The sequence below is a fragment of the Mesoplodon densirostris genome, chromosome 17, assembly GCF_025265405.1.
Source record: "Mesoplodon densirostris isolate mMesDen1 chromosome 17, mMesDen1 primary haplotype, whole genome shotgun sequence".
NCBI lineage: Eukaryota > Metazoa > Chordata > Mammalia > Artiodactyla > Ziphiidae > Mesoplodon > Mesoplodon densirostris.
This window is the reverse complement of record NC_082677.1, coordinates 49,373,396-49,397,759: the sequence shown is the minus strand read 5'-3', so window position 1 is coordinate 49,397,759 and position 24,364 is coordinate 49,373,396. Positions and strand designations below refer to the sequence as shown.

The window sequence follows — 24,364 nt, the reverse complement described above, 5'->3', positions numbered from 1 at the left end:
GCAGCTCCAGGAATGCCCTGTTACTTATAGGATGGAGTTCTAATTACTGCCCATTAACTTGAAGATCCTTATCCTGACCTATCACTGGTTTAGTGGTGCTTGTTTGGTCATATCCTCTATTCCATCATAATTCATCCTCCTTGTCCTTCAAGTAGCTAACAGAGCCTGAGAGTTGCATTTCTCACTTTGCAATGTATATATCTGCTTTTATGTCTCTATCACCCTGACCAGACCCAAGATCCCCTATAGAAGAAAGTCTTCCTCATTGTGTATCCCCGGTGCCTGAGGGTTTACATTGAGAAAACCTCCATGAAGGCCTGTATAATAAGAGAATGTACGGATACAAACACGGTTGTATCTGTGTGTCTGAGTGTGTGAGAAAGAGAGAGGGGGTATATACACATACACACATGCATACACTTACATATACACATATGCACCCATTACATAACAATCCATACAAATATATTTATAACAGGATATTAAAGTACAGAACTTCCTGACTCAGTTTTAGCTGAAACCTGAAGACAATAGCTGGCAACGACCTCCTAAACCACCTTAATAGGACATTCATAAACAGTAATCAAAAGTTCTAATTTTCTGATCATGGTCCCTTACAGTCACATTAAGGCTATTTAAGAACGAAAGCAGAAAAGCAGAGAAAGATGGAAAGGAAGGAGAGTTTTACTTTGGAGAGACTTGTAAGGGTTTTGCATCACAGCCCACGGGGAGGGGAAGGAGGACTTTTTGCTCAAGGAAATCACTTGGAGAAGGGGCTATGTGGTCCCTGCATTTTGAGGACACAGTGGAGGGATGTCTGACTCACGGGCGAAATGTTGGCTGAAGACATATGTGGCACCAAAGCAGAGGACTCTGTTGGGGAATAACTGTGTCTCCACAATGGCAGGTCCAAGGTGTGTGTTGACCAGATGTGCAACCTGCAGGAGGAATGTCAGCTCAGGATTGTTTTAAATAATACTCTCCAGGAGGGATTCCTGTACAGGGCAAGGAGACCTCATAAAAAAAGACATAATCTTCAGAGTGGTGGGTCTCCTAATGCCAGCCAAAGGCATGCTGTCCCTCATATCAAGAGTCCTGAAGTCAGAGACACCAAGAGGGAAGTCTGAAGGACCTCAGCAACAAGGACAAGGCTCAATTCAAACATCAGCCGTGGCCAGAGGCATCCAATGCCAGATTCGTGGGTTTCAGTCAAGTTAAATCTGTCCTTGGCAGGCTTCAACCAAGAAAGAGCCAGAGGCAGCCAAAGGCTGGACAAGCAGAGTGGGAAGCAGCATGCAGGAAGGCAAGGTCTTAGAGACGAGCTTACCAGGCTCTCTTTCTCACCTGCAGGAGTTCAACCGGAAGCAAGCCCTACTCAGGGCAGGGAGAAAATTGAACTTGCAATAAAGCTCAGAGGTTCAGTTATCACTCTGGACAGTATATTTGAATTACTAAATTGAGACTATCTTTTTTTGGCAACTGCTATGACCTAAGGACTCTGATTTTCCAGGAGGCCCCACAAGTCATGGGACCATTCCCAAATTTTATATAGGAAGTGGAAAAGACAGTCCCAAAGGGTGGGTTTTAACAGTCAATAGAGGAAAAATAAATTTATATTCTGATTGTATCCTGAGTCCTAATTGTTCAGTGTAAACTTTACACATGTGATTCCCTCTCAATTTAGTGGGGGAAATGCATTCCGGTGTAGTGCTAGAACTTTGGGAATTTGCTTAAATTATTTCTCCTCCAAGAAACTATTGATAAGTAAGTTTAATCTATCTACTATCTCTCTGTGGACAAACTAGTCTTGTGTTTGTATATGCATGTTTATAAGGTTCTAGAGCACTATTATTTATCCAAAGAGTCTACATGTTTGTTTACTTTATTCATAAATCAAATGATATAATTTATTTTAAGATAAAAATTTAACTAAATGTTAAGTTCATTAGAGGATCAGGACATTCTCTAACCAAAACTTTGGTCCTCTTCATCCTCAGTAAGTGACGGCTTTAGATGATTGGAAATCTTTGGTAGAAAAAACATTCAGACTGAAGTGTTTGCTACATAACTGTTTTCCTAGATTCTGAGCTCAAATTTCCTTATCACTACTTATTGTCCTGTGCTTTTTTTTCTCACTCACACATTATCATTTAGTGAAACAAACATATAACCCCCAACATCAGAAATAAACAAAGCTGGTAATTCCAAAACTTAAAAAAAAAGAAAACACTCCTTGAATTTTAGGATTTTAGGATATAAACTGTGGGGCCTCCCTGGTGGCGCAAGTGGTTGAGAGTCCGCCTGCTGATGCAGGGGATACGGGTTCGTGCCCCGGTCTGGGAGGATCCCATATGCCGCGGAGCGGCTGGGCCCGTGAGCCATGGCCGCTGAGCCTGCGCGTCCGGAGCCTGCGTGTCCGGAGCCTGTGCTCCGCAACGGGGGAGGCCACAACAGTGAGAGGCCTGCATACCGCAAAAAAAAAAAAAAAACAAAACAAAACTGTGATTTTAGGATATCAGTTTGGATTCCTTTAAAATGTCACACACACACATTTTGCCAGAGAATGTAACTATAAATATTTTGTTTTAAAGTATTTAAAACACACTTTAAAATGTTACACACACACACTTTGCCAGAGAATGTAACTATAAATATTTTGTTTAAAAATATTTCTCAAAGGATTTGTTTCATAAAGAAAACATCTACTTTGCATATAGTCTTAGCACTGAGGGCTACATATCATCCCTGGGGAAATAATTCTAAATACACAATTCACTTTCAGACATGTTTTGTGTGGCCTATCTTTTAATTTAATCTTTCCATTATCTGCTCTCTTGTAACAATGTAAATCAAGCTTCCCCCTGGATTTTATATCACTTGAATAACCTTATAAATTACTTTATAAAATTTGTCATCTCTACAAACTTTCTCCAGCCCATCTCTTGATCAAGGCCACTTACCTCCCATTTCCAAATAAAGTGCAAAACTAAAAATAAACAAAACCTTATCTGCAAGCAGATAGAATTATAGCTTAACCACAGAAGAAATCCCCAACCTAAACAAATAGGTTAAATATTCTTGAAGAAGAGCTTGTTAATGATGCTAAAAACTCACTCTAATTTCTTAGGGGTTCAGGCTCCATGCAATGCTGGACTATACTAATACATCTGCAGATTGACACCTCTCAAATATTTCTTTGTCAAATATCTCTATATTATATTGAATCTCTGAGTTTAAAAAGTCGTTATTGCTCAACCTTGCCAGCTATATATAACTATATTATTACTCTCAGTTATTAAAAATGATATGTATTCATGAGGGAAATATTAAATGCACCCTTGCTTTATGTTATATTCAGAGCATAGCAAAATACTTGGTGTAGAGTGGTGCATTTTTTTGAATAAGCTTTTGAAAATTAAAGGAAAACAAAACAGTGTAATAGAAAAGTGTAAGCTCTCAAATCCCAACACACAAAATAATCATTGTTATATTTTGGAGGACTATCCTCTAGGCATCTTTTTTTTTTTTTTTTTTTTTTGCGGTACGTGGGCCTCTCACTGTTGTGGCCTCTCCCGTTGCGGAGCACAGGCTCCGGACGCGCAGGCTCAGCGGCCATGGCTCACGGGCCCAGCCGCTCCGCGGCATGTGGGATCTTCCCAGACCGGGGCACAAACCTGTGTCCCCTGCATCGGCAGGCGGACTCTCAACCACTGCTGCACCAGGGAAGCCCTAGGCACCTTTTTATGTACTATGTGACATGTATATTTTATATCACAGGTAAGCATGAAATTTTATGAACTATTTCCACATTTCCATTTAAATGGGATCACATTACACAGACAAGCCATTCTTCACTCAGCAGTGGATGAGCCCAGGTCATTTATGTTTATATCACAGGGTTGGGCCTAGGCAAAATTGTAAAGTAGATAAAGTTCTATTTAGATTTTTCAGCTTCTCCCTTTTTTTCTTTCTCAACTGCCCATCTAAACCCACCATCAGAAAAGGATCCAATGTAGACCCTGCTCCCATTCTTGCTACCATTTAGAAAAAAGAAGTGGTGTCAGTACTCCTTACATGATAAACAATAAAATTCCTCCTTGATGTTTTCATTTCTTGGGCCTTCCACATTTTTCATAGCCCATCATTTTTTGTCTTCAAAGATACATGCAATTAATGTTCCTTCCTGGTTAGTCTTTAGACAGGAGAATATCAGTTTGTTTAAGCAAATGAAGTTTCTAAGCAGAATGTCATTTTAAAGAATGAGGTGGGGCTTCCCTGGTGGCGCAGTGGTTGAGAGTCCGCCTGCCGATGCAGGGGACATGGGTTCGTGCCCCGGTCCGTGAAGATCCCACATGCTGTGGAGCGGCTGGGCCCGTGAGCCATGGCCGCTGAGCCTGCGCATCCGGAGCCTGTGCTCTGCAACGGGAGAGGCCACAGCAGTAAGAGGCCCGCGTACCGCAAAAAAAAAAAAAAAAAAAAAAAAAGAGGTGTCCACATGCCTCACGGTCATTAAGCAAATAGAATGTATATAGGTCACCTAGCTCTTAGTTTGAGTCAAGTTGTTGTATCTATGTGACCTCAGACCTTCACATTTTCAGCCGGATTTAATGATAGTGTTAAAGTCTCCAACCACCTCCTCGCATCCCAGGAAAGGAAGGTCAGGAAAGAGCAGCCTCTTCTCTATTCTTAGGATACCTGGTACCTGCACTGCTACTACAGAACTATCACATTGCATGGTGCCCCCATTCAGGTACCTTTCTCTCTTCGCCACAGCTCTTGATGGCAGAATTAGTGCCTTAGTCATCTTTGCTCCTCAGCACCCAACACAAGGCCAGGTTCAAAATATACACCAAATATGTTTTTGTTAAATGGATGACATCTCCTCCCATAGGTGTATACACTTCACATATAAGGCTGATTATTTTCAATGAAATGCTTATGTTCTCTCATTATCTTAAATCTGAATTTCTGTGCAAAACCTGCTACTGTGTAGCAGCTTCCATCGGGAATACAGATACATTCCTTTTGACAAACAGATAAAATAACAAGCTAGGCAGAATTTCTGCAATACTTTGAGAGATGATAAATATTCACAGAGAAAGGGAAAAAGTAATCCAAGAACAGGCAAATATGCCATGATTAAAGTGAAAAGCAAAGGTGTTTTAAGGTGACCCCGAGGGAAACATGAGCCCTCAGAAAGGTCAAATTGATCATTTCTGCACTGAAGCTGAAAAATCAAAGAGAACTACAGAAAGTTTGATGATTCAGAACTATGGTAATCCTGAAATAATCATCAAGATAGAAATTCAGCTACAGAAATAAAAAAGGTACAGCATCAATTCTTCTGAACTTTAGTGTCAGTGAGACTGATTCAAGAAAGATACCTGTAACATTTCTGTAACAGAAATGTATCTATTACTAAGACATTTTCACAAAAATGAGAAGTTGGGGATCAGTCATAAGAAAGGCAAACAAAAACTTGACCATTTGCACAAATTTGGTTGACTGAAGAATTGCCTTTACCCACAAGGAAGGCAAAGCTGCTCCCACTGGAACATTCTCACATCTGAGACTTTCACTTGGCTAGTCTACATCTGACTTAAAGCAGCTGAAGGCTCCGGATATCAATCATTTATCATCAATGAAAGGAACTGATGGTACAGTTGAGAGTTTGCCCTCAACACATTATCATATCTAAATTAGTTCCTTATCTTTTTTTTTTTTTTTTTTTTTTTTTTGCGGTACGCGGGCCTCTCACTGTTGTGGCCTATCCCGTTGCGGAGCACACGCTCTGGACGCACAGGCTCAGCGGCCATGGCTGACGGGCCCAGCCGCTCCGCGGCATGTGGAATCCTCCCAGACTAGGGCACGAACCCGTGTCCCCTGCATCGGCAGGCAGACTCTCAACCACTATGCCACCAGGGAAGTTCTTTTTTTTTTTTTTTTTTTTGAGTTCCTTATCTTTTGAGATTCTCTTGGAAAAGATGTGGTTTTTGTTTTTTGGTTTTTTACTTTAGACTTACTACTAGCTATGCAAATCCACCTAGGTCAACAGGCCCCAAACCTGACAGAAATGAGATGAATCCTAAGGAAATCAAATTGTAGGAAAATCACTTTGTTTTCAATGACACTTAGGGCACTAGGAATGTACTTTTTCAAAATTCTCTGCTCTCTGCCAAGAAATGCAACACGATGTGAATAATGAAAATACATAATGCAAAGTGAAATGCAGTCCATAATTTGCACATCAGTAAGAGTTTTTCTCCTCAGGCTGATCGACTTCGGAAATTAAAAACAAGGCTGTTTAAAAACCAGACCAACAGAATCATTAAATCGGAATGGAGGCCAACCGGATACGGAGCCATGATAATGGCGCTGTGTTTAGTCATCTGAAGAGAAGTAATAACGGAGATTCATAATGAATGGTGACAACACACATGGCAAGTGATTCCTTTGGAGGGCACCGTGATGGACAGCAGGGAGAGTTCTTGGTTCACCCCAGGACACATTTTGGAGGTGCCCTGAGCCTAACATTTTGAGTTAGCATTTTCAAAGAGTTTGGAACTAAAAAGTTGAGAGTTTTTGATTATAAGCAAGACTTTTCCTGTGATCCCCTTCATTATAATTTGATCAACAACTTCAGCAAGATCATGTTCCTCATGTTCTTTCTGTGCTCAGGTGAGAAAAGGGCTTTGATGGCAGAGCTTATTGTAACCTTAGTGAGAGAGCCAAGAAACACTCCCAAGAGCACTGCGAGAAGAGAAGGGAGATTAAGACCTTCTCTGAAAGAAAAGAAAAACCCCAAATCTATTTTCACAAGTAATTATTTCATCATCCTTTGGACTTACAAAATGATAGCTATCCTCAACTGCTCTTGCTCATATGTCCTTTCAAACATACACCATATTCCATAAAGAACACTGCACATCTGCTCCTAAAATGAATGGCTTTAACTGCTGAGCTGCTAATGGGGCGTCTTCTCCCGTAGAATTTCCACCCATCTGCACACTCTAATTATCACATCCTCTTTAGATCTTATCTACTTCAACCCTTTTCCCTAAATGATCATCATCAATCCTACCCATGGTATCTCTAAATGTAGGAAATGAGTCTGGAGTAATAATGATGCCAGACCATGTTGCCATCTTCCCTTGAAAAAGAAAAACAATGGAAGTTTCAAACTTCTCCCCCAAACAAACAAACAGCAACAACGAACATCAACCACAGTCAGACACAGGCTCCTGATGAGAAAAATAGTCTACCGTCAGGCTGAAATTGTGACAAGAAGTTTATACTTGATAGAGAATTCTAGACTCATGAGAGGATATTTCCTGGAATACTAGGAAATGCTCTGCAACTTGTGGCAGGGAATTACATAAATATCATACTCAAGGGAATCCTCTCTCTTCTTTTGGAACAGAAAGTACACAGGTTAAGGTAAAATAAACATTATTCTAAATTCGTTGTATCCTTACTTGCCCTAGTCTTTAAACATTGTGGGTACATTCTGAATCAACTGGAATTTGTAAAAGTCACAAACCAAAGAGGCAAAAGAAAAAGGAAATAGAGAAAGAAAGTAAAAGACTTTTATCAGCTTCTCTTTGACTGTATAGCTTTGTTTTTATGGCAGTTGTTAAAATGAGAGTATGTCAGGAAAAAAAATTCATTCTGCTCATATGCAATTATCACCTAAAATAACACCGTTTTCTCTGTTGGTCGTGAAAATAAGACATTTACATGGCGAAAGTTTCAGACCAGATTTATATCAGGATTGGGGAGAGAAAACAGAAGCTGCTCTAATAATTCCAATGAGAAAGTATGTTGACGCAAAAATTTGAAGCTTACACACTGTTGGAAGAGTTGAGGGGGCAAAAGTCAGTGAAGCTACTGCCACCAATGCCAGCTGCCAGAAGCACAAAAGTGGATGAACCTCCCCAGCATACCTGGAACAGTCTGAGAACTTCTACTGTACACTCCCCAGGCTCTTGGCAACTGTTCCTGAAGAATAATAACTTCTTCTCCACCACCTTCCAAATCTCGTGAGAGTCTGTCTCATTGGCAAACTCTCAACCAAAAATTTGGGAAAAGATTCTGGCAAATGGAGGTACAGGTTCTTTCCCTGCAATACAGAAAAGAATAAAAGAAAGATCTGGCAACCAATATTTGTTGTGTGAATGTGTAAGTGGGGAAGAAAATGAATAAAAGAATTCTTGTCTTAGCAGTGTAAAGCCTTTCCAAGCTATACAGAAAATTAAAGTATAAACAGAATGAGAGGACGAGAGTTAGTTGTGTTATTTGAATGTTTAACAGCTGTGAGCTAATGTAGCCTGAATGACTGACTTCATAAAAGGGTTCCAACTACTATGAGCTGGAACTGGTTTGTGTTTTTAGCCTTTTTATTTTATTTAGTTTAGCCTAATTATTTTTTTATATTGGCCACCCCACCCCTTTTCTGATCAGATAGTCTTTCTCAGAATTATGTAGTCATATTGACTAGTTTTCCCCTTAACAAACTGAAGTCGCAATCCAGTTTTGCTTCCCTAAGATTACTCCCCCTTATCATCGTGATTGAAATTTTGAGTTCCCCATCTTTTCAGTCATATATTTACACAGAGCCTTTGGTCAATTCTAGAGATGGCAAGTCATGTTCCTGAGAATAGATTTTAGCAATTTAATTCAAAGAGCAGCCTGATTCTCCTTATTTCTTAAATTATTGCTTCATGCGCATCAATATCTGTTGATTGGTTCTGCAACATTCCTAATGTTTCCATATTTTCATTGGTTTTATTAAATCGGCAATGATGTTCTTAAGAAATAAGCAACTGATATAGTCGGTAGACTGAAAAAAAGCTATATGTTAAATAAAAGGTAAGAAAATTTCCGGAATGATGATTAAAATATCCTGCCACCAACAGTGACAGTTCTAAAATATTACTGGAGTCAATTTTTTTTTAGAGTAAGAAAATATCATTGTTTTTAATACTATAATAATATTTCCATGGAAACTCCACTGTATATTTTATTACTGTATAAATCTCAGCTAATATGGTGCTTAGGATGCAATATGAATGCACCATAATAATTAATTTCAAGTAGCTCTAATAGATACTGGAAGTCTCTTTTAAAAAGTATAACCATTAATTAGATATTCAAATGACAATACTGTTGGCAGGAAAGCAAGTCATGATAAGCATGTCTGGGCACAGCCTGGTATTACTTGGTTTAGCTCTCCCAGAGGTCATGATGGCACACCACATCACTGGTTCTTCCTTGCCTGGCTAAAAACCATGCCAAAACTCATGAAGATATGGCACTTCAATAGGAACCATGCTGAGTCCTGATGTGCTCTGCACAGCAGCCTGAAAGTGCACAAAGTACAATGTCATGTGGAATCATTCCTCGTCCAGCACTTCATTCCTGTAACTAACTCCCTCACTCCGCTTTTCATTCAGCACATGGCAGGTACTGAGATCCGAGAGGGTTTGTGAAATACAGAATGAGACATGAACTCTATAGCCACTAATGAAACAGTGTGTTTATTATTTTTTTAAAGTTTATGTGTATTTTTATGAATATTCTTTAAACAGGAACAGCAATTTTTGTAAGGATGAGAAGAAAGGGCATCCAGGAGGTAGGTAGTCATTTGGAAAATGTAGCCACTTGTATGCATTTATGAGATACATACATTTCTGGCGACATTTACACTTCTCACCATGTGCTCGCTTTTTTTATTGAAAGCACCCTCTGTAGGCTTCTATTAAAGAGGTTCTCACAGATTGCTAGAAATTGGGATCCCTGCGGGAATAGGATTTAGCATGGGTGACTTTTAAAAGGTCAGTGAGTGTCTCAGACATTGGCCTGTGCTGGAGGATGCAAAGCTTGGGTGGATCCCAAGAGGGAAGGCAGCCTGAGAGCTAGGGTCGCCAGATGAGCTTATCTGAGTTAAGGATGGAGGAAAACAGGGGCTGAAGAAAAGAGTTGAATTTACATTTCTATGTAGGGACAGCCCTGAGCAAAGAAAATATTGAAAACTAAGGTTGAGCAAATAATGGAAAGGAAAAGTTGAATGTGACAAAGGAAAGGCTATAAGAACAAGGCTATGCATGGAAAAAACTGTGTCCCATTTTCTAGAGCCTATAATTTATCCATATCACGTTTGCAGATATCAACATGTGATTCAACACGTGTGCCTGTAGCAAGATTTCACAGTATATTGCTTGAAAAAGTCTTATTACCCATCTGGTACTGTTATCTAAAAATAGTTTTAATAAAATAAATGACATTATTTATATCTTATTTATATATTTTTTGATGAATTTTTTAGCTACAGAAAATATTTGATTATGAGCATATAGCTATGCCAAATTGATAGATATAGATGATAGATAGACAGGTAGATAGGTAGATAGATAGATGATAAATAGCTAGATACTCAAATGCATATGTATTCTTATCCAGAGTAAGATATATATATTAAGTGAGCATCGTCTTTGATTAACTAGTTAAAATGCAATTAAGGTTCTTGCTTGCTAATTAATTTTACTAATCAATATCTCATTAACAGTCCAAACACAGCAAACAGGCACTCTTTTAGGGAGTGGAGAGGGGGAAGGGCACAGAATAGGCATTAAACTGGTAAACATCAAAACCTTGCCCTAATCAGGCAGCTATCATGACTTTAGAGGAAAGGGCTTTTGTGATAGGAAGAGTCAGATCCTCTAAGGGTCTAGTTATTGTCCTAGCTTCCTGACCAGAGGTACCTACTACACTGTGGTTACCTGTGGATATTATTTTAAATTAGCTGGTAAAAGCTCAAGGTTCTTGGGGATTAGAATATATAAATATAAACAAATAAGCAAATAAATAAATAAATATTACATATTGTGTTCCTTTAACTAAATTCTTTTAATATATGTCTTTATGAAATCTAAGGTGAAAAGAACTCCGTATAGATTCAGTTAAAGAGTCACATTAACTGGGTGAGCCTGACCCAGCGACATCAAGCAATTATCTTGGTGCCCTAACTAGGTAAGCAAAGTTTTTAAAATAGCACCTAAACTAGGATGGTTCCCATCTTAAGGGACACAATACTGTTTGATGTGTGTTAAAAGACAGCAACAAGAAAAACTAATGGGAGCAGTAATTGCCAAAGTTTAAAACTATATTTTAAACAAATGAGTCATAGTTACTGTTGAAAATGATCCATCGACCCTCCAAAAAAGGTCTAGTCTCTAGACCAATAATCTGACCCATACCTGTCTGAGACCATCTGGTTAGCATCTCATAAACTCCTTCTGACTTTCCACGGATTCTCCCCCTTTGCCTGAGAACCTCACACTGCCCCTGCCCCTGCCCCTGCCCCTCCCCAGGGTCTGAACCTGGCCCTGTTCCACCTCACTGGTCCTCATAATCTCTGGCAGATAATCATGGTCCATTTGCAAGGTTTGGTCAGGTCATTTCCAGTTCAGTGCTAGGAATGCCCTCATCCTAATTCACATGAATACTAGAAAATAAGCCCAGTTTTGACAATCAGCTTCCAAGGACAGCATTGTTTTAATGCCTCATCACATTGGCATTACTCTTTAAAATATTTAATGTCATCATACTGTTGACTTTTCCAAGACTTGGCAAATGCACAGAAATATGTATATAACTATCAAGGCTCACCTGTTCTTAATTTACCTTTATTTACAAGCTTGAGTGATGGAATTACTTTGCTTTTGGCACTAATAAATCCTACCTGGCGATAGCAAAGTCTATATTAATTAGACAAAGCATAATATTGATTTAGATATTCTGCTCCTAACACCACTTATTTTCCCTGCTGCTTTGTCAGCATCTCAATTGTTTTGCTAGTCTAACTTCCAACACAACAGATTGCTTTGTAGTTAGGGAAAAAAGACTCTACAATGCATTTATTGCCATTTAAATAACCCCTCTGTGCTTTTAAAAAACTGGATTCAAACAGCAAGAAAATAATGATGGCTCTCTTCTAATTGGGTTCAGGTGCAGCATTTATTTTAAACTTGAACTTCCTTGTATTGATCACAGTAATCCATTATTAAAAAGTGTGGAATTATTATCCTGGTGGCTTCTTTTAGTTTTACACCCTTTTGAAAAATACTTCGTCTTGAACAATGCAGATACACCCAGCTGAAGTAGTCTGAAGCCAAACTCCTGTATCTCAAGGAAATCATAGACTAAACCTTTAATCATAGGACTGGATCCTCAGGTCATTGCCAGAATTCATCTTTTATCCCTTCCCAAGCAGAAATGTTCAGTTAAAGGACTTCTCTATAATTATGAGCCAATTTAATTGGCTGATATTCAAATGCTTGGAGAATGGCTGACCCAGCCTAAGTGTCTAACCCTGTGCAGAAGGAACCGAGGGTGTTCAATCATTTTTTTCTCCAGTGTTCTTCCTCCCATCAGGACTGGAGATCACCCATTCTCACTCTTTCAGGCTTAGACATGTGTCCCAGGCACAGATTGGGACAGTGATTTTCACCTTCTTATAATAAGCTCTCCTTAACTCCTTACTTTCCAAACACAAAGAAAGTATCAGTCCTCTTATTCCTCTTCTAGATAATGTGACTAGAAGACAAGTGACATTCTGTTTTACATGACAATTCAGAAATACCCTCTCCATATGCAAGGGGTATTACGAAAAATAATACTTGAACTTTCTGTAAACGCTTCTGTGAAAAAAATTACATTTATGAAAATATAAAAGGCAAGTTATCATGGCAACACAACATTAGGGTGAATACACTCTATCATATTAGAGGCTCTTTTTAGTACACTAATTAGTGTTGAAAACCTTATACATGTGCAACGTGGGCGAGTTCACATGGCTAAGGGAACTTGAACAATCGTATTTTCTGGACTTGCTTGGTTTGACATTAAGCAAAATTCACATAGAATCATATGAATTCACTTGGATGTATTAATTTAAATTGTTTACTTAACCAGTTGATCCCATTAGCTCTCCTAAGCTTCAGGAAGATTCTCAAGGGAGAGCTTTGCTGTCTCTTTGGATTTCAACATATGATCTAGAGCAGTGGTCCCCAATCTTTTTGGCACCAGGGACCAGTTTCGTGGAGGACAATTTTTCCACGGACGGGGTTGGGGGGCGATGGGAGATGGTTCGGGCGGTAATGTGAGCAAAATGGTTCAGGTGGTAACGCGAGCGATGGGGAGCGGCAGATGAAGCTTCACTAGCATTGCTGCCATTCACCTCCTGCTGTGCGGCCCGGCTCCTAACAGGCCGCCGACCGCTACCGGTCCGTGGCCCGGGGGTTGGGGACCCCTGATCTAGAGTTCCATTGTACAACATGGATGACCTAAGTATGCACTGAAAGTGATGTAGAGCATCTAATGATGAATGAAACACAGTCCCTGTCCTTAAGGACTTTACATTCAAAAAAGAAAATAAGGCATATGCCTCCATGATTTCAACATACGACAGTAGAGTCCCCTTTGAAAACATAAAATCTTACAGAAGCATTATACAAGATAAAAATCTAAATTCCTTACCAAGGAATACAAGACCCTTTATGATATTTTTTAGTTCTACCTTTCTAGCCGTATCTTCATCCACTTTCTGCTTTATCCTACATTAAGCCCCTAAGGATAACAATTCTGAGAGCTCCCTTAGCAATTTGTGTTTATCTCTAATATAATGTGTGACATAACTTAATAAATGTTATTTGAAAAAATAAGTAAATGGCTGATATTTAGGAAAGTGATCCCTTCCACACAGTGTAAGCAGAGAAGGGTAAATGGAGGGTTTGGCATTTGGACAATAAAAGAAGGGTAGGATTTTGATAGAGACAAAGCTGCGGGGTATTTGAGATATGGCCCCAATGTCTGGAAATTTCAGTTGCAAATAAGTAGACTGGGCTTGGTTTCTGCAGCAGAATAAAGGCCAAACTGAAGATAGATTGGAACCAGAAAGAGATCATCTATTTTGAAATGTTGGAAAGCATCATTATTGGTAGAGCTGCAATATGAGATTACTATTTAAGTGCCAAAATCATAAATTTAGCTAGAGATTTTTAAAGATTAGATGTTCTTGTATCCTAAAAGAAATGAATTCGTAAAAAGTGCTCTTCAGTATAAGGAAATGGGTTTTTTAATTGGACAAGTTGGTCAGGAGGTTGCGGCAGCCAGACTATACATAATTTGTCTCTGAATTTTCCCCTGGAAAAATTCATGCACACATCCTGCTTTCTCTCAACAGTTTGTAATTGTTTCAAGGGCAGAGCCTTTAAATTTCCCATGATACACAACCCAGTAAAATAAGTGCTTGCTTATAAAATAATTATATATATATAATATTATGTATAATAAGTCATAAGTTCTTGCTTAGTACAGCAAAACATCAACTTTTAAAGAGAGCATAAATTCTATGACCATAATATCAGAGAGAAAGGGTGAATATAAAGTAGAATAAAGATACATCAACTTCTCGTTTAAAATTTTTTTCTTCATGGCTCCTTCTCAAAAGAGGGGGTAGAACTGAGTATGGCAAGATTGTGCTGGACTAAAGAAATCTGACTAGACTGAGGGACTAAGTTGATTTGGAGAAAGTTGAGGTTTTCATCTTTCCAAATTGTTCTGATATTCTCAGGAAGAATATTATCAATTCAGAAATTGACTTTCACAAATTCTAGGAAAAAAACAGCCAAGTATGCAAACCTATCTTGGTTGTCCTATCACGAACCTTTTGAATTTTTTAGAATTTCTTCTTCCTATTGACCTATATGTGTTCATGTTCCTTCTTGTTATGGAACATTCTCCTAATCAACCCATTCCTACCTTTTATTTCAAAATTATCAGTAGGTGTTCCTTACTACAATTTTTTTTAAGTTCTATTCTGATTAAAGAGGTGGATAATATTAAGTGATAATCATACTTTCCAGAGGACTTTGTACTACAAAAGATCATCCTTTTGCATTTGTATGGTGGACATAGAACAGTCAGAACAGATTTTTCAATACCAACTCTGCTGCTTACTAGATGTGTATTTTGTTCGATTGTTGTTTTGTTTTGTTTTGTTTGAGCCTCAGCAGGACTTTGTGAGGATTAGACATTATATACATATATATATAATTTGTCATGTATATATGTATTTATACATATAGTAGGTGCTCAATAAATGGTAACTATCTTTATCTTTATCCTGAGTTTCAGTTATACTTACCTACTATAAAAGAAGCTGTGTAGTGTGGTGATTAAGAGCTGAACTTTGGAGCTAGACAAGATGGGTTCCCATCCAAGAGTTATTATTACCAGCCATATGATCTTGGACAAGCTTCTTAACTGCTCTATTTTCTAATGCATAAGGAGAAAATAATAATATTTACTTTGAAGGGTTGTTGGAAGGATTAAATGAGTAAATGTACGTGAATAACTTAGAATAGTGCCCTGAACAATGTTAATACAAATATCAGCATTATCTTTCTTTTGAAGCAATCCATTCTTATCACCACTCTGTGGATAAATGGATGCTCGCAAATCTCTCCATCTTTAAAATCTTGAACTCTAACACCCAATTTTTCTAAAGACAACCTTTTATTCTTTCAGCCCCTTACTCTCCTATTCACCTCCCACCTTCTTATAGATGCCGTTAGAGGTCCCTTGAAAGTCCTCTTTCTCTTTGTCTCTGGGTTCCTACCTAAGTTCACTTTCATCCTGACATTGTGTGATGCCACATAAATCCTTTCACTCCTCCCAACTTGTATGGTAAGTCAAAAAATTCAAGATCTTCTTTTGAAATCAAAATGGTTCTACATACTTTTTGCATTCTTCTTCCTTTCCCATTTTTTATTAAAACCATTTTTTAAAGATTTCTAGTAATTTTGGATAATCCTCATCATTTATGTACATTATTGATACTTTATTTCAAGGCAAAATTAAAGAGCTTACCTTGAAGTTTGCGAGAGGGTGAGTGTGATAATATGGTAGATGTTACTTGGCTAAATACAACTGGTATATACTTATCGGCAGAGACGGCCCCCTCCACCACCTCCCTCTCCTTGCTAATACCCTGGTGGAACAGCCAGTGAGAGAACGGAGAAGACCAGCTCTGCATTGTCCCCCTGTTTGCAGTTGCCTTTTTGCTTTCTCGTCCATCAGCCTGGGGAAGACTGGGGAACAAGTGATCCTGGATTGAGGAGGATACACTTCAAGTTTTTCTCATCTTGACTCTATTCCTTCCTGCCTCTCTTTATAATAACTAAGTAAGGGAGGTTGTGTGAAGGATTCTTTTTAGTGAGAGGGGTTGAACTGAAAGTCTTCTGTGTATTCTGAGGAACACATCGCTATTGTACATTCTTTTTTTTTTTTTTTTTTTTTGCGGTACGCGGGCCTCTCACTGCTGTGGCCTCTCCCATTGCGGAGCACAGGCTCCAGACGTGCAGGCTCAGTGGCCATGGCTCATGGGCCCAGCTGCTCCGCAGCACGTGGGATCTTCCCGGACCGGGGCACGAACCCATGTCCCCTGCATTGGCAGGCGGACTCTCAACCACTGCGCCACCAGGGAAGCCCCAAAATATATCTTTTTATATTTACTCTTTTTGCATATTATCACTAACATTTCCTTTAATACTACGTGATTTTTATCAACTTTGCAGAGTTAATAGTGAGACTTTTTGATTAAAAGCTTTGCATGGTTTATAATTCGGAAAAGATATTTTTTTCCTAAAGTGTATTTGAATATACTTTCTGTTCCACTTTCTCTGCTTTTATATGAAAATACTAGTTATACATCTAAATATCATTTCACTTTTGGCACCATCTTTCTTTTTCTTCTGTATTCTGGATGCTTTAAAATGGGTTTATTGAGGTATTGTATTGACATACATTAAACTGCACTTATGTAAAGTGTATAATTTGATAAGTTTTGATATATATCAAATCTTAACCATAATCAAAATAATGATACTATCCATTACCCTAAATTTTTCTCATGTCCTTTTTTAATTCTTCCCTTTCCTTTCCTTCCTGTTGTCTTCTCTTTGTCATGTCCAGGCATCCACTGATCTCTTCTATAATGATAGACTAAATGTGCATCTCCTATGATTGGAATCACATAATATGTATTCTTTTGGGTGTCACTACTTAAACTCATCGTAATCATTTTGAGACTCATGTACATTATTATGTATATAAATAGTTCAATTCTTTTTATTTTTAAGTAATTTTTATTGCATAAAGATACCACAATTGGTTTATTCAATAACTTCTTGCTTACTCCAGGTTATCCCAAATACCTTGTGTGTTCAGAAATAAAACCCAAAGAATCCATCTTGTAGAAATATATTTAGCATGTTCTCACTCTGCAAAGAGCCTATGGGATATTTAATCCATGGGACTCAAATGTACAGGACTTCATACATATGCTTGATTCATGAATAAATGTGACAAATGAAGTGGGACTAATTGGGAGGAGGGTGCTCTTTCTTTCTCTATTTTCCCCAAGTTTCTGCCTTGGCCCCTAGGGGATCTTGCACTTGCCCTATTCAGGGTGGGTGTTGGAGAAGCACTTTGGGGCTGTTCCTAGCTCCTCTCCTCAGGAGGAGAGGTCCCTAAATTGACTGGTGGGACCCAAGCAACCACTGGATACATTTAAATAAAGATCAGAATCACTGCATCTGAGGCTGAAGTCTCTCTTTTATCTCGAGGGCCCAGGTACAAAGTGAAATTCTCCTGGGCAGTAGTTGTAAAGCCTTATTCTTGCTTCTGGTTCCTGTTCCACATAGGCAGCAGGGTAAACTGAGATAAAATGCTGATTTTCAACATTTGCTTCATGATTGATTCTCCTGGGGACCTTTAAGAATTCCAAAGCCCAGACCACAGCCCTGTCTAAGTCATAGCCTTTGCAGATGAAACACGGGCATCAGTAGTTTTGAAAAACCCTCAGGTGACTCTGAGGTGTAGACAAGTTTGAGAAACACAGCCCGGAGAGAAATTAAGAGGTCTGATTCAAACCATAAGTACCATTCAAATGTGGCAAATTCGTTTGTCATTTAAAGTTCAGGAGTTGCTAAACATTGGATGCCTTAGCCATCTACTGACCTTCAGTTTCCTCTCCATTCACCTGGCTCCTTCAGGGACAAGACAATCCTTAAAAACACTGGCTCTGCCTATACTGGAAACAGTAATATCCTCTCTCCAACTTCTCCTAACACAGTGCAGGTGGGAAATAGTACAGCAACATCCAGTGGGGCAGTGGGAGCCAGAGAGAAAACAGTATGGAGGTTCCACAAAAAAATGAAAATAGAACTACCATACGATCTACTCCTGGGTAGGTATCCAAAAGAATTGAAACTGGGATCTCAAAGAAATACCTGCACCCCCGTGTTCATTGTAGCATTCTTCACAATAGTCAAGGTGTGGAAACAACCTAAGTGTCCGCCAAAGGATGAGTGAATATAGAAAATGTGTTATGTACATACATATAATAGTATTCTGCCTTTAAAAAGAAGAAGTTTCTGTTGAAAAACCAGCTGATAACCTTATGGGGATTCCCTTGTACATGCACCCCAATGTTCACTGAAACATTATTTACAACTGCCAAGAGATGGAAGCCACCTCAAAGTCCATTGACAGATGAATGAATAAAGAGGATGTGGTATATATATGCAATGGAATACTACTCAGCCATAAAAAAGAATGAAAAAAATGCCATTTGCAGCAACACGGATGGACCTAGAGATTATCATAATCAGTGAAGTATGACAGAGAAAGACAAATATCACATGATATCGCTTATATGTGGAGTCTGAAAAAAAAGATATAAATGAACTTATTTACAAAACAGAAATAGACCAACAGACAGAAAACTAACTTATGGTTACCAAAGGGGAAAAGGGGGCAGGGATAAATTAGGAGTTTGGGATTAACATATACACACTGCTATATGTAAAACAGATAACCAACAAGCACCTACTGTATAGCACAGGGAACTATACTCAATAATTTGTAATAACCTATAAGGGAAAAGAATCTGAAAAAGAATACAACTATACTTCAATAAAAAAGGAAAAGAAAAGAAAAAGAAAAAAACGCTGCCATTTGCAACAGCAAGGATGAACCTGGAAGACGTTATGCAAAGTGAGATGAGCCAGACACAGAAGAAGAAATATTGTATGGTTCCACTTATACGGGGTATCTAAAATAGTCAAACTCACAGAAACAGAGAGTAGAATAGTGGTTGCCAGGGACTGGGGGGAGGGGAAATAGGAGTTTCTGTTGAACAAGTTTAAAATATTAGTTATACAATATGAACAAGAGCCAGAGACCTGCTGTACAACATAGTGCTTATATTAACACTGCATTATCCACTTCAAAGCTTTAAGAGGGTAGATCTCAGGTTAAGTGTTCTTACCACAAAAAAATATAATAAATAATTTTTTAAAATGTGTGTCCATATGTCTACTTGGATACCATAGAGTTTGAAAGAAGGATGTTCAAAATCTGTTTAACAGAGGTTTGTTTTGTTTTCTTTTTCTGAAATGCTTAAAATAAATAAACAGCTGGCCCATCCCTAAAAGAAAAAAATATGGTTGTATTGTTTTACTCAGAGGGAACAAGCCTGAGAAATAAATGAGGAACAGCTGGGACAGCATGCTAGGTTATCTGCTTTCTCTTTAAGAAGCAGTTAGACCTACTGGGGAAAAGAAGCAGGGAAAATGTATGGAGAAAGAGGGATTATACTGGGAGGAACAAAGAATCACTTGAGGGACTTCTGCGCTCAGAGCAGTAGCTGAAACGTGCTAATGATCAATTGAACACCTGCCATTTTAATTAGCACCTAAGGATAAGCTGACATTGAGAGAGAGGGTTGGAAACAGCAAAATGGCCAGAGAAGCAGAAGCAGCCCAAGGTCAGAGGGAAAATAAAGAACCCCTGTTTCTAGACAGAGGTGATTATAGTTTATTAGCCAGAGGGAGTGTGATTTGTATTTAGGAGTTGTTTTATTCATTAGTATGTCTTTATGAGGTAAAATTTGGAACAGACACTAATTTGTGGATTGTCTCGAGAAAATTAGATTTGATATAAACTTTAAAAAAAATGTTCCCTTGTAATCTAGAGATTTTCCAAAATCAAAATAGCAAAGAGTACATGAGACTCAGACTAGTTTTTCAGGAGTCACACTTCTAATAATTTGAAGTACTATCCAGTTGTGTAGCAGTAGGAAAATACAAACTCCCATTACTTACAAGCCTGGTAGCCAAAGGTAGCAAAAATCAAATTTAAATAAAGATCCCTCATAAATAATTATGTATTGAGCAGTGGAAGGAGGGGTGGGAGGAGTCACATCATAAACATTCTCAATGTCACAGATTTGGGGAAATGTTGTCTCATACTAACACCTACCTTAAGAGCCTAATTTCCAGCTAGTGGGGCTGTCTGATCATTGATTTGCTCCCATCCTCCAGGGTCCATGCAGTGTAGAACTACTCTGACCTGGAACCAAGTCCATTCACACCTTGGTTAAACCTTTTCATATAGGACTGTGTCTGTCTGAGGATAAAAATCTGTCACCAACTGTAAACCCCCCCTCAGGAAAGATCATCAAGGCAATATCATGGTTCTCAGCCTTTCTAAGATCAAGAGAATGGAGTTTAAGCCACAAGTGGGGTCTGGAAAGTCCCTGCTAAGCAACACATGAAAGGTGTGATATGTTCACTCATAAAGTTAGGAGGAGAGAAGGACATCAGAAATTACCTGAGGGTCACATCCAGGTTGAGCTGTTTTCCATGTACATTCCTAGGAAAAAAGAGAATGAACAGATTGATAGATGTTCACATATGCAGAGGAGCAACGTAAGACCTGAAGTCGTACGACCACTAAGGACAGAGCCAAGCCTAAACCCTTATCTCCAGGCTCCAGCCATTTCCTAATTCAGAGTCTGCAGAAACATACCCAGGAAGATTATGCATGGTGAGGTCCCTAAATATATCACCAATGAAAATACACATTGATCAAAAATATTCCAGAATTTTAGATATTGACATAACTCATCACTGCAATAATTTTCCAGGAGTATGTGAACAAAAGCAATTAAAAAATCAAGGCTACTGGGCTTCCCTGGTGGCACAGTGGTTGAGAGTCCGCCTGCCGATGCAGGAGACACGGGTTCGTGCCCCGGTCTGGGAAGATCCCACATGCCGCGGAGCGGCTGGGCCTGTGAGCCATGGCCACTGAGCCTGCGCGTCCGGAGCCTGTACTCCGCAACGGGAGAGGCCACAACAGAGAGAGGCCCGCGTACCGCAAAAAAAAAAGAAAAAAAAAAAAATCAAGGCTACTCTCACTAAACCTAGTTCTGCAGAAAAATATATTCTGAAACGTGTGATTAAATGTGACTTAAATATGTAATGACTGTTTCTGTGTGTTTGATATCAATTTTAATCTTGTTCTGTAGTCGTACTTGAATTCAGGTTTTTAGCCTGGAAATACATTTTCTGATGATGGGATACTAGCATATTTACATGATAGTCATATTTCATAAGTTTAGTAACGCTATAGTAAATTATGCTGATCTTTTCATGTACAAGATGTTCTTGGGGTTTTGCGTTCATGTTTGTTTGATTGCGTACTTGTTTGTATTGTGGTCAAAATAAGGCAGATGGCCATGAAAGACAAAATGAATCGTACTAAGCAATGAATGAGAAGAAAGAAAAGGTCTTTGCTTTCTGATCCAGGAGAAACCCTGTGCCAGGTTAAATTCTAGTCCCTCAACCAAAGAAAATAAACCTCTTTCTAAAACCCTTTAATCAATTTTAAAGAATATAACTATCTAAGTAATTTGCATTATCTCCTTTTCTTGGGCCCTTTTAAATACACAGGTCGTGTTTGAGTCATTTTTCCTATGACGGGAGCTAATTCACACCCTGACTTGTATTTTAAGGTTTAGGAAAGAGTCATCAGTCAAGATTCAATCCTACTTCTTGTTCTAGCATCTATGAGATTCTCAATAATTGCCAAAGTTTTCCTTGTAAGAATAAGAGCGAAAGCCTTAGGACTTCAGAGTTTTCAAAATCACATCTCAGCATATTCTCTGTGAAATGATGCCCATGTTGACTTTGGCTCAGATCCAGACACATCAGGAATTTAGGAGAACAATAGTAGATCAATTAGTAGAGTTCCTTGTTTTTTATTTATTTTGGTTTTGTTTTATTTTTCAAAGACACCACCTGAAGTGAGCAAAGAAATTAATATACAGAAACAGAAAAGGTATCTGTTAGTACAACTTTATGTAATAAATGTTGATGAAAAAATTGATTATATATACATGTATATATACATATACATATACCTGTTACTGTTACAATGTAAAAATCCTTCTCCAATCCTGTAATCGTGAGAGACTCCTCCTGTCCTTTGATTCATTTTGGCTGGCAAATTTCTTGCTTATAACAAATGAATCTGGAGGAAATGAAAAATTCATTTATTTGAGTGAATTGTTTTCTTTTAAAAAAATTATCCTAAGAAAGCAATAATTGTACATAACAAAGAATTATACGGCACATGTTTTTACTTAGGTCAGGATGCAGCTAGTTTTTTACTTAAACTTGAGAAGGAACAAGTTTTTTTTTAAATGGAGAAAAATGCCTTGGTCTGGCATTTACATGCCTTATGAATGTAAATATCACATCTCATCTTTCAACAATGGAGGTGCATATGGATTAGCACATCTTAGAAAACTGGGAATATGCCAAAAATATTCCCGCTCATTATTGCCCCAAGATATTGGTTAATAGGGAATAACTCACTGAAATACTATTTGATATCCTGAAATACTATTTGATATTGATTACTTAAAATAGTATCAAATACCATTTGATACTATTTTAAGTAATGAGTATTACTTAAAATATGCAGGTAAAGATGACTTCTTGTTTAAACTTAGAAAGTTCTTAGAACAAAACATTTTCTGATACCAGACTTTTAGTCATGAAGATCTGGCTTTAGTTTTCTCCCATTAAATGTTGTTAAAACTGGCCCAAAGTTACTGGGGATTTTGTAAGAAATAGTTAAATTGTTCTTTAAAAATTTTATTATGTTCAAGAAGCCTATTTGAAGCATGTAATGCAAGAAACAAAGATCAATAAAGCATGGTCTCTAAAAGGGTTACAATCTACTAATCAAATATACATATACTAAAAGGAACAACAAATATATTACATCTGTACGTGTATCTGGGTATGTATATATATATTTATATATAAATGATTATATATAAAATATATGTAGTATATATAATTATATATAGTAAATAATTTATATGATGTCATATTTAATGTAATAAAAATATAATCATATATATATATAAAATAAAGGAACCAGAAGAGTGGCATAAACAAAAAACAATGGACTTAGTGGAAAGAGAGTGACATCTGGGTGTAAGAAATCAAAGCAGGTCTTGTGGGATCTGACAGTGATCTTCAAGATCTCCAGAATGGCTAAGTTATCAACAACAGAGATGAGTCTATATTTAGGTGCCAAAAAAAAAAAAAAAAAGAAAGAAGGCACGCATTACAGCTAAAATCTGCAAATACAGAACGTGAAAATACACAATATCCAGTATATGACAAGAGAGTGTAGGGTGGTATAGTTAAGCCTGGATATACACTTGCTACCAGCACATGGGGGACATTTGAAAGCCAGGCTGTGAAGTTAGGTTTTATCCAATGGGCTGAAAGCACTGAAGGTTTTTTGACCAGGGAAGTGACAAAGCCAGAGCTAAGATCTGGACAGTTTCTGTTAAATACACATGGTTGAAGAGATAGAGGAAGCAGGACTGCTACTCAGAGAACCTGTGTACAACAGCACAGGAGAGGAATAAAAAGGAGCGAAGGGAGGGGAAGAAGGAGAGGGGAAGGAGGAAACAAAGGTAGGAGATGTTTCACAGGGAGCTGGTGACTAAAGTATGTGTGGAACCCACAAGGGACAAGGGACGGACTTTGTGAGCCAAAACGGCGGTGCCACGATTCTCAACGCAACAAAGTCAGCCCAACAAACATCTCCTGAGCGTTTGCTGCATAGAAGTCCCCATGAACTGTGCTACAGGGTTCTGGGCCCACAAAGATGAGTAAGACAAGGCAGAGTGCCCTCAGGGCTTTGGTAAACCCATGGAAGAGGAAAGAAAGTCAACAGCTATTCCAACAATTCAAACTTAATCACTGCTTAACAATCAGGAAAGGGATTTTTGTGGTGGAGCCTGTGGTGAGGAGTAGGAACCAGAGATCCTACTGAGGGGAAAGCCTAGGGAACATTCGGGAAGCATGGTACAAAGAAAGAGGATTAGTTCGCCAAGGAAAAATGACCGAGCCATTTAGGTATGAAAAGCATA

General features: G+C 38.4%; 1 long non-coding RNA gene across 2 annotated transcripts in view; it reads right to left on the bottom strand.

The window, feature by feature from the left end:
• LOC132477672 (uncharacterized) overlaps positions 1 to 24,364 on the bottom strand; it is a 40,187-nt gene that overhangs the window by 13,524 nt on the left and 2,299 nt on the right. For both annotated transcript variants that reach the window (XR_009530306.1, XR_009530307.1), the window contains exons 2-3: positions 22,328 to 22,437; positions 20,737 to 20,778 (exon numbers count right to left, since the gene is read on the bottom strand). This is a non-coding gene — a long non-coding RNA (uncharacterized LOC132477672). The remainder of the gene's footprint in view (positions 1 to 20,736; positions 20,779 to 22,327; positions 22,438 to 24,364) is intronic.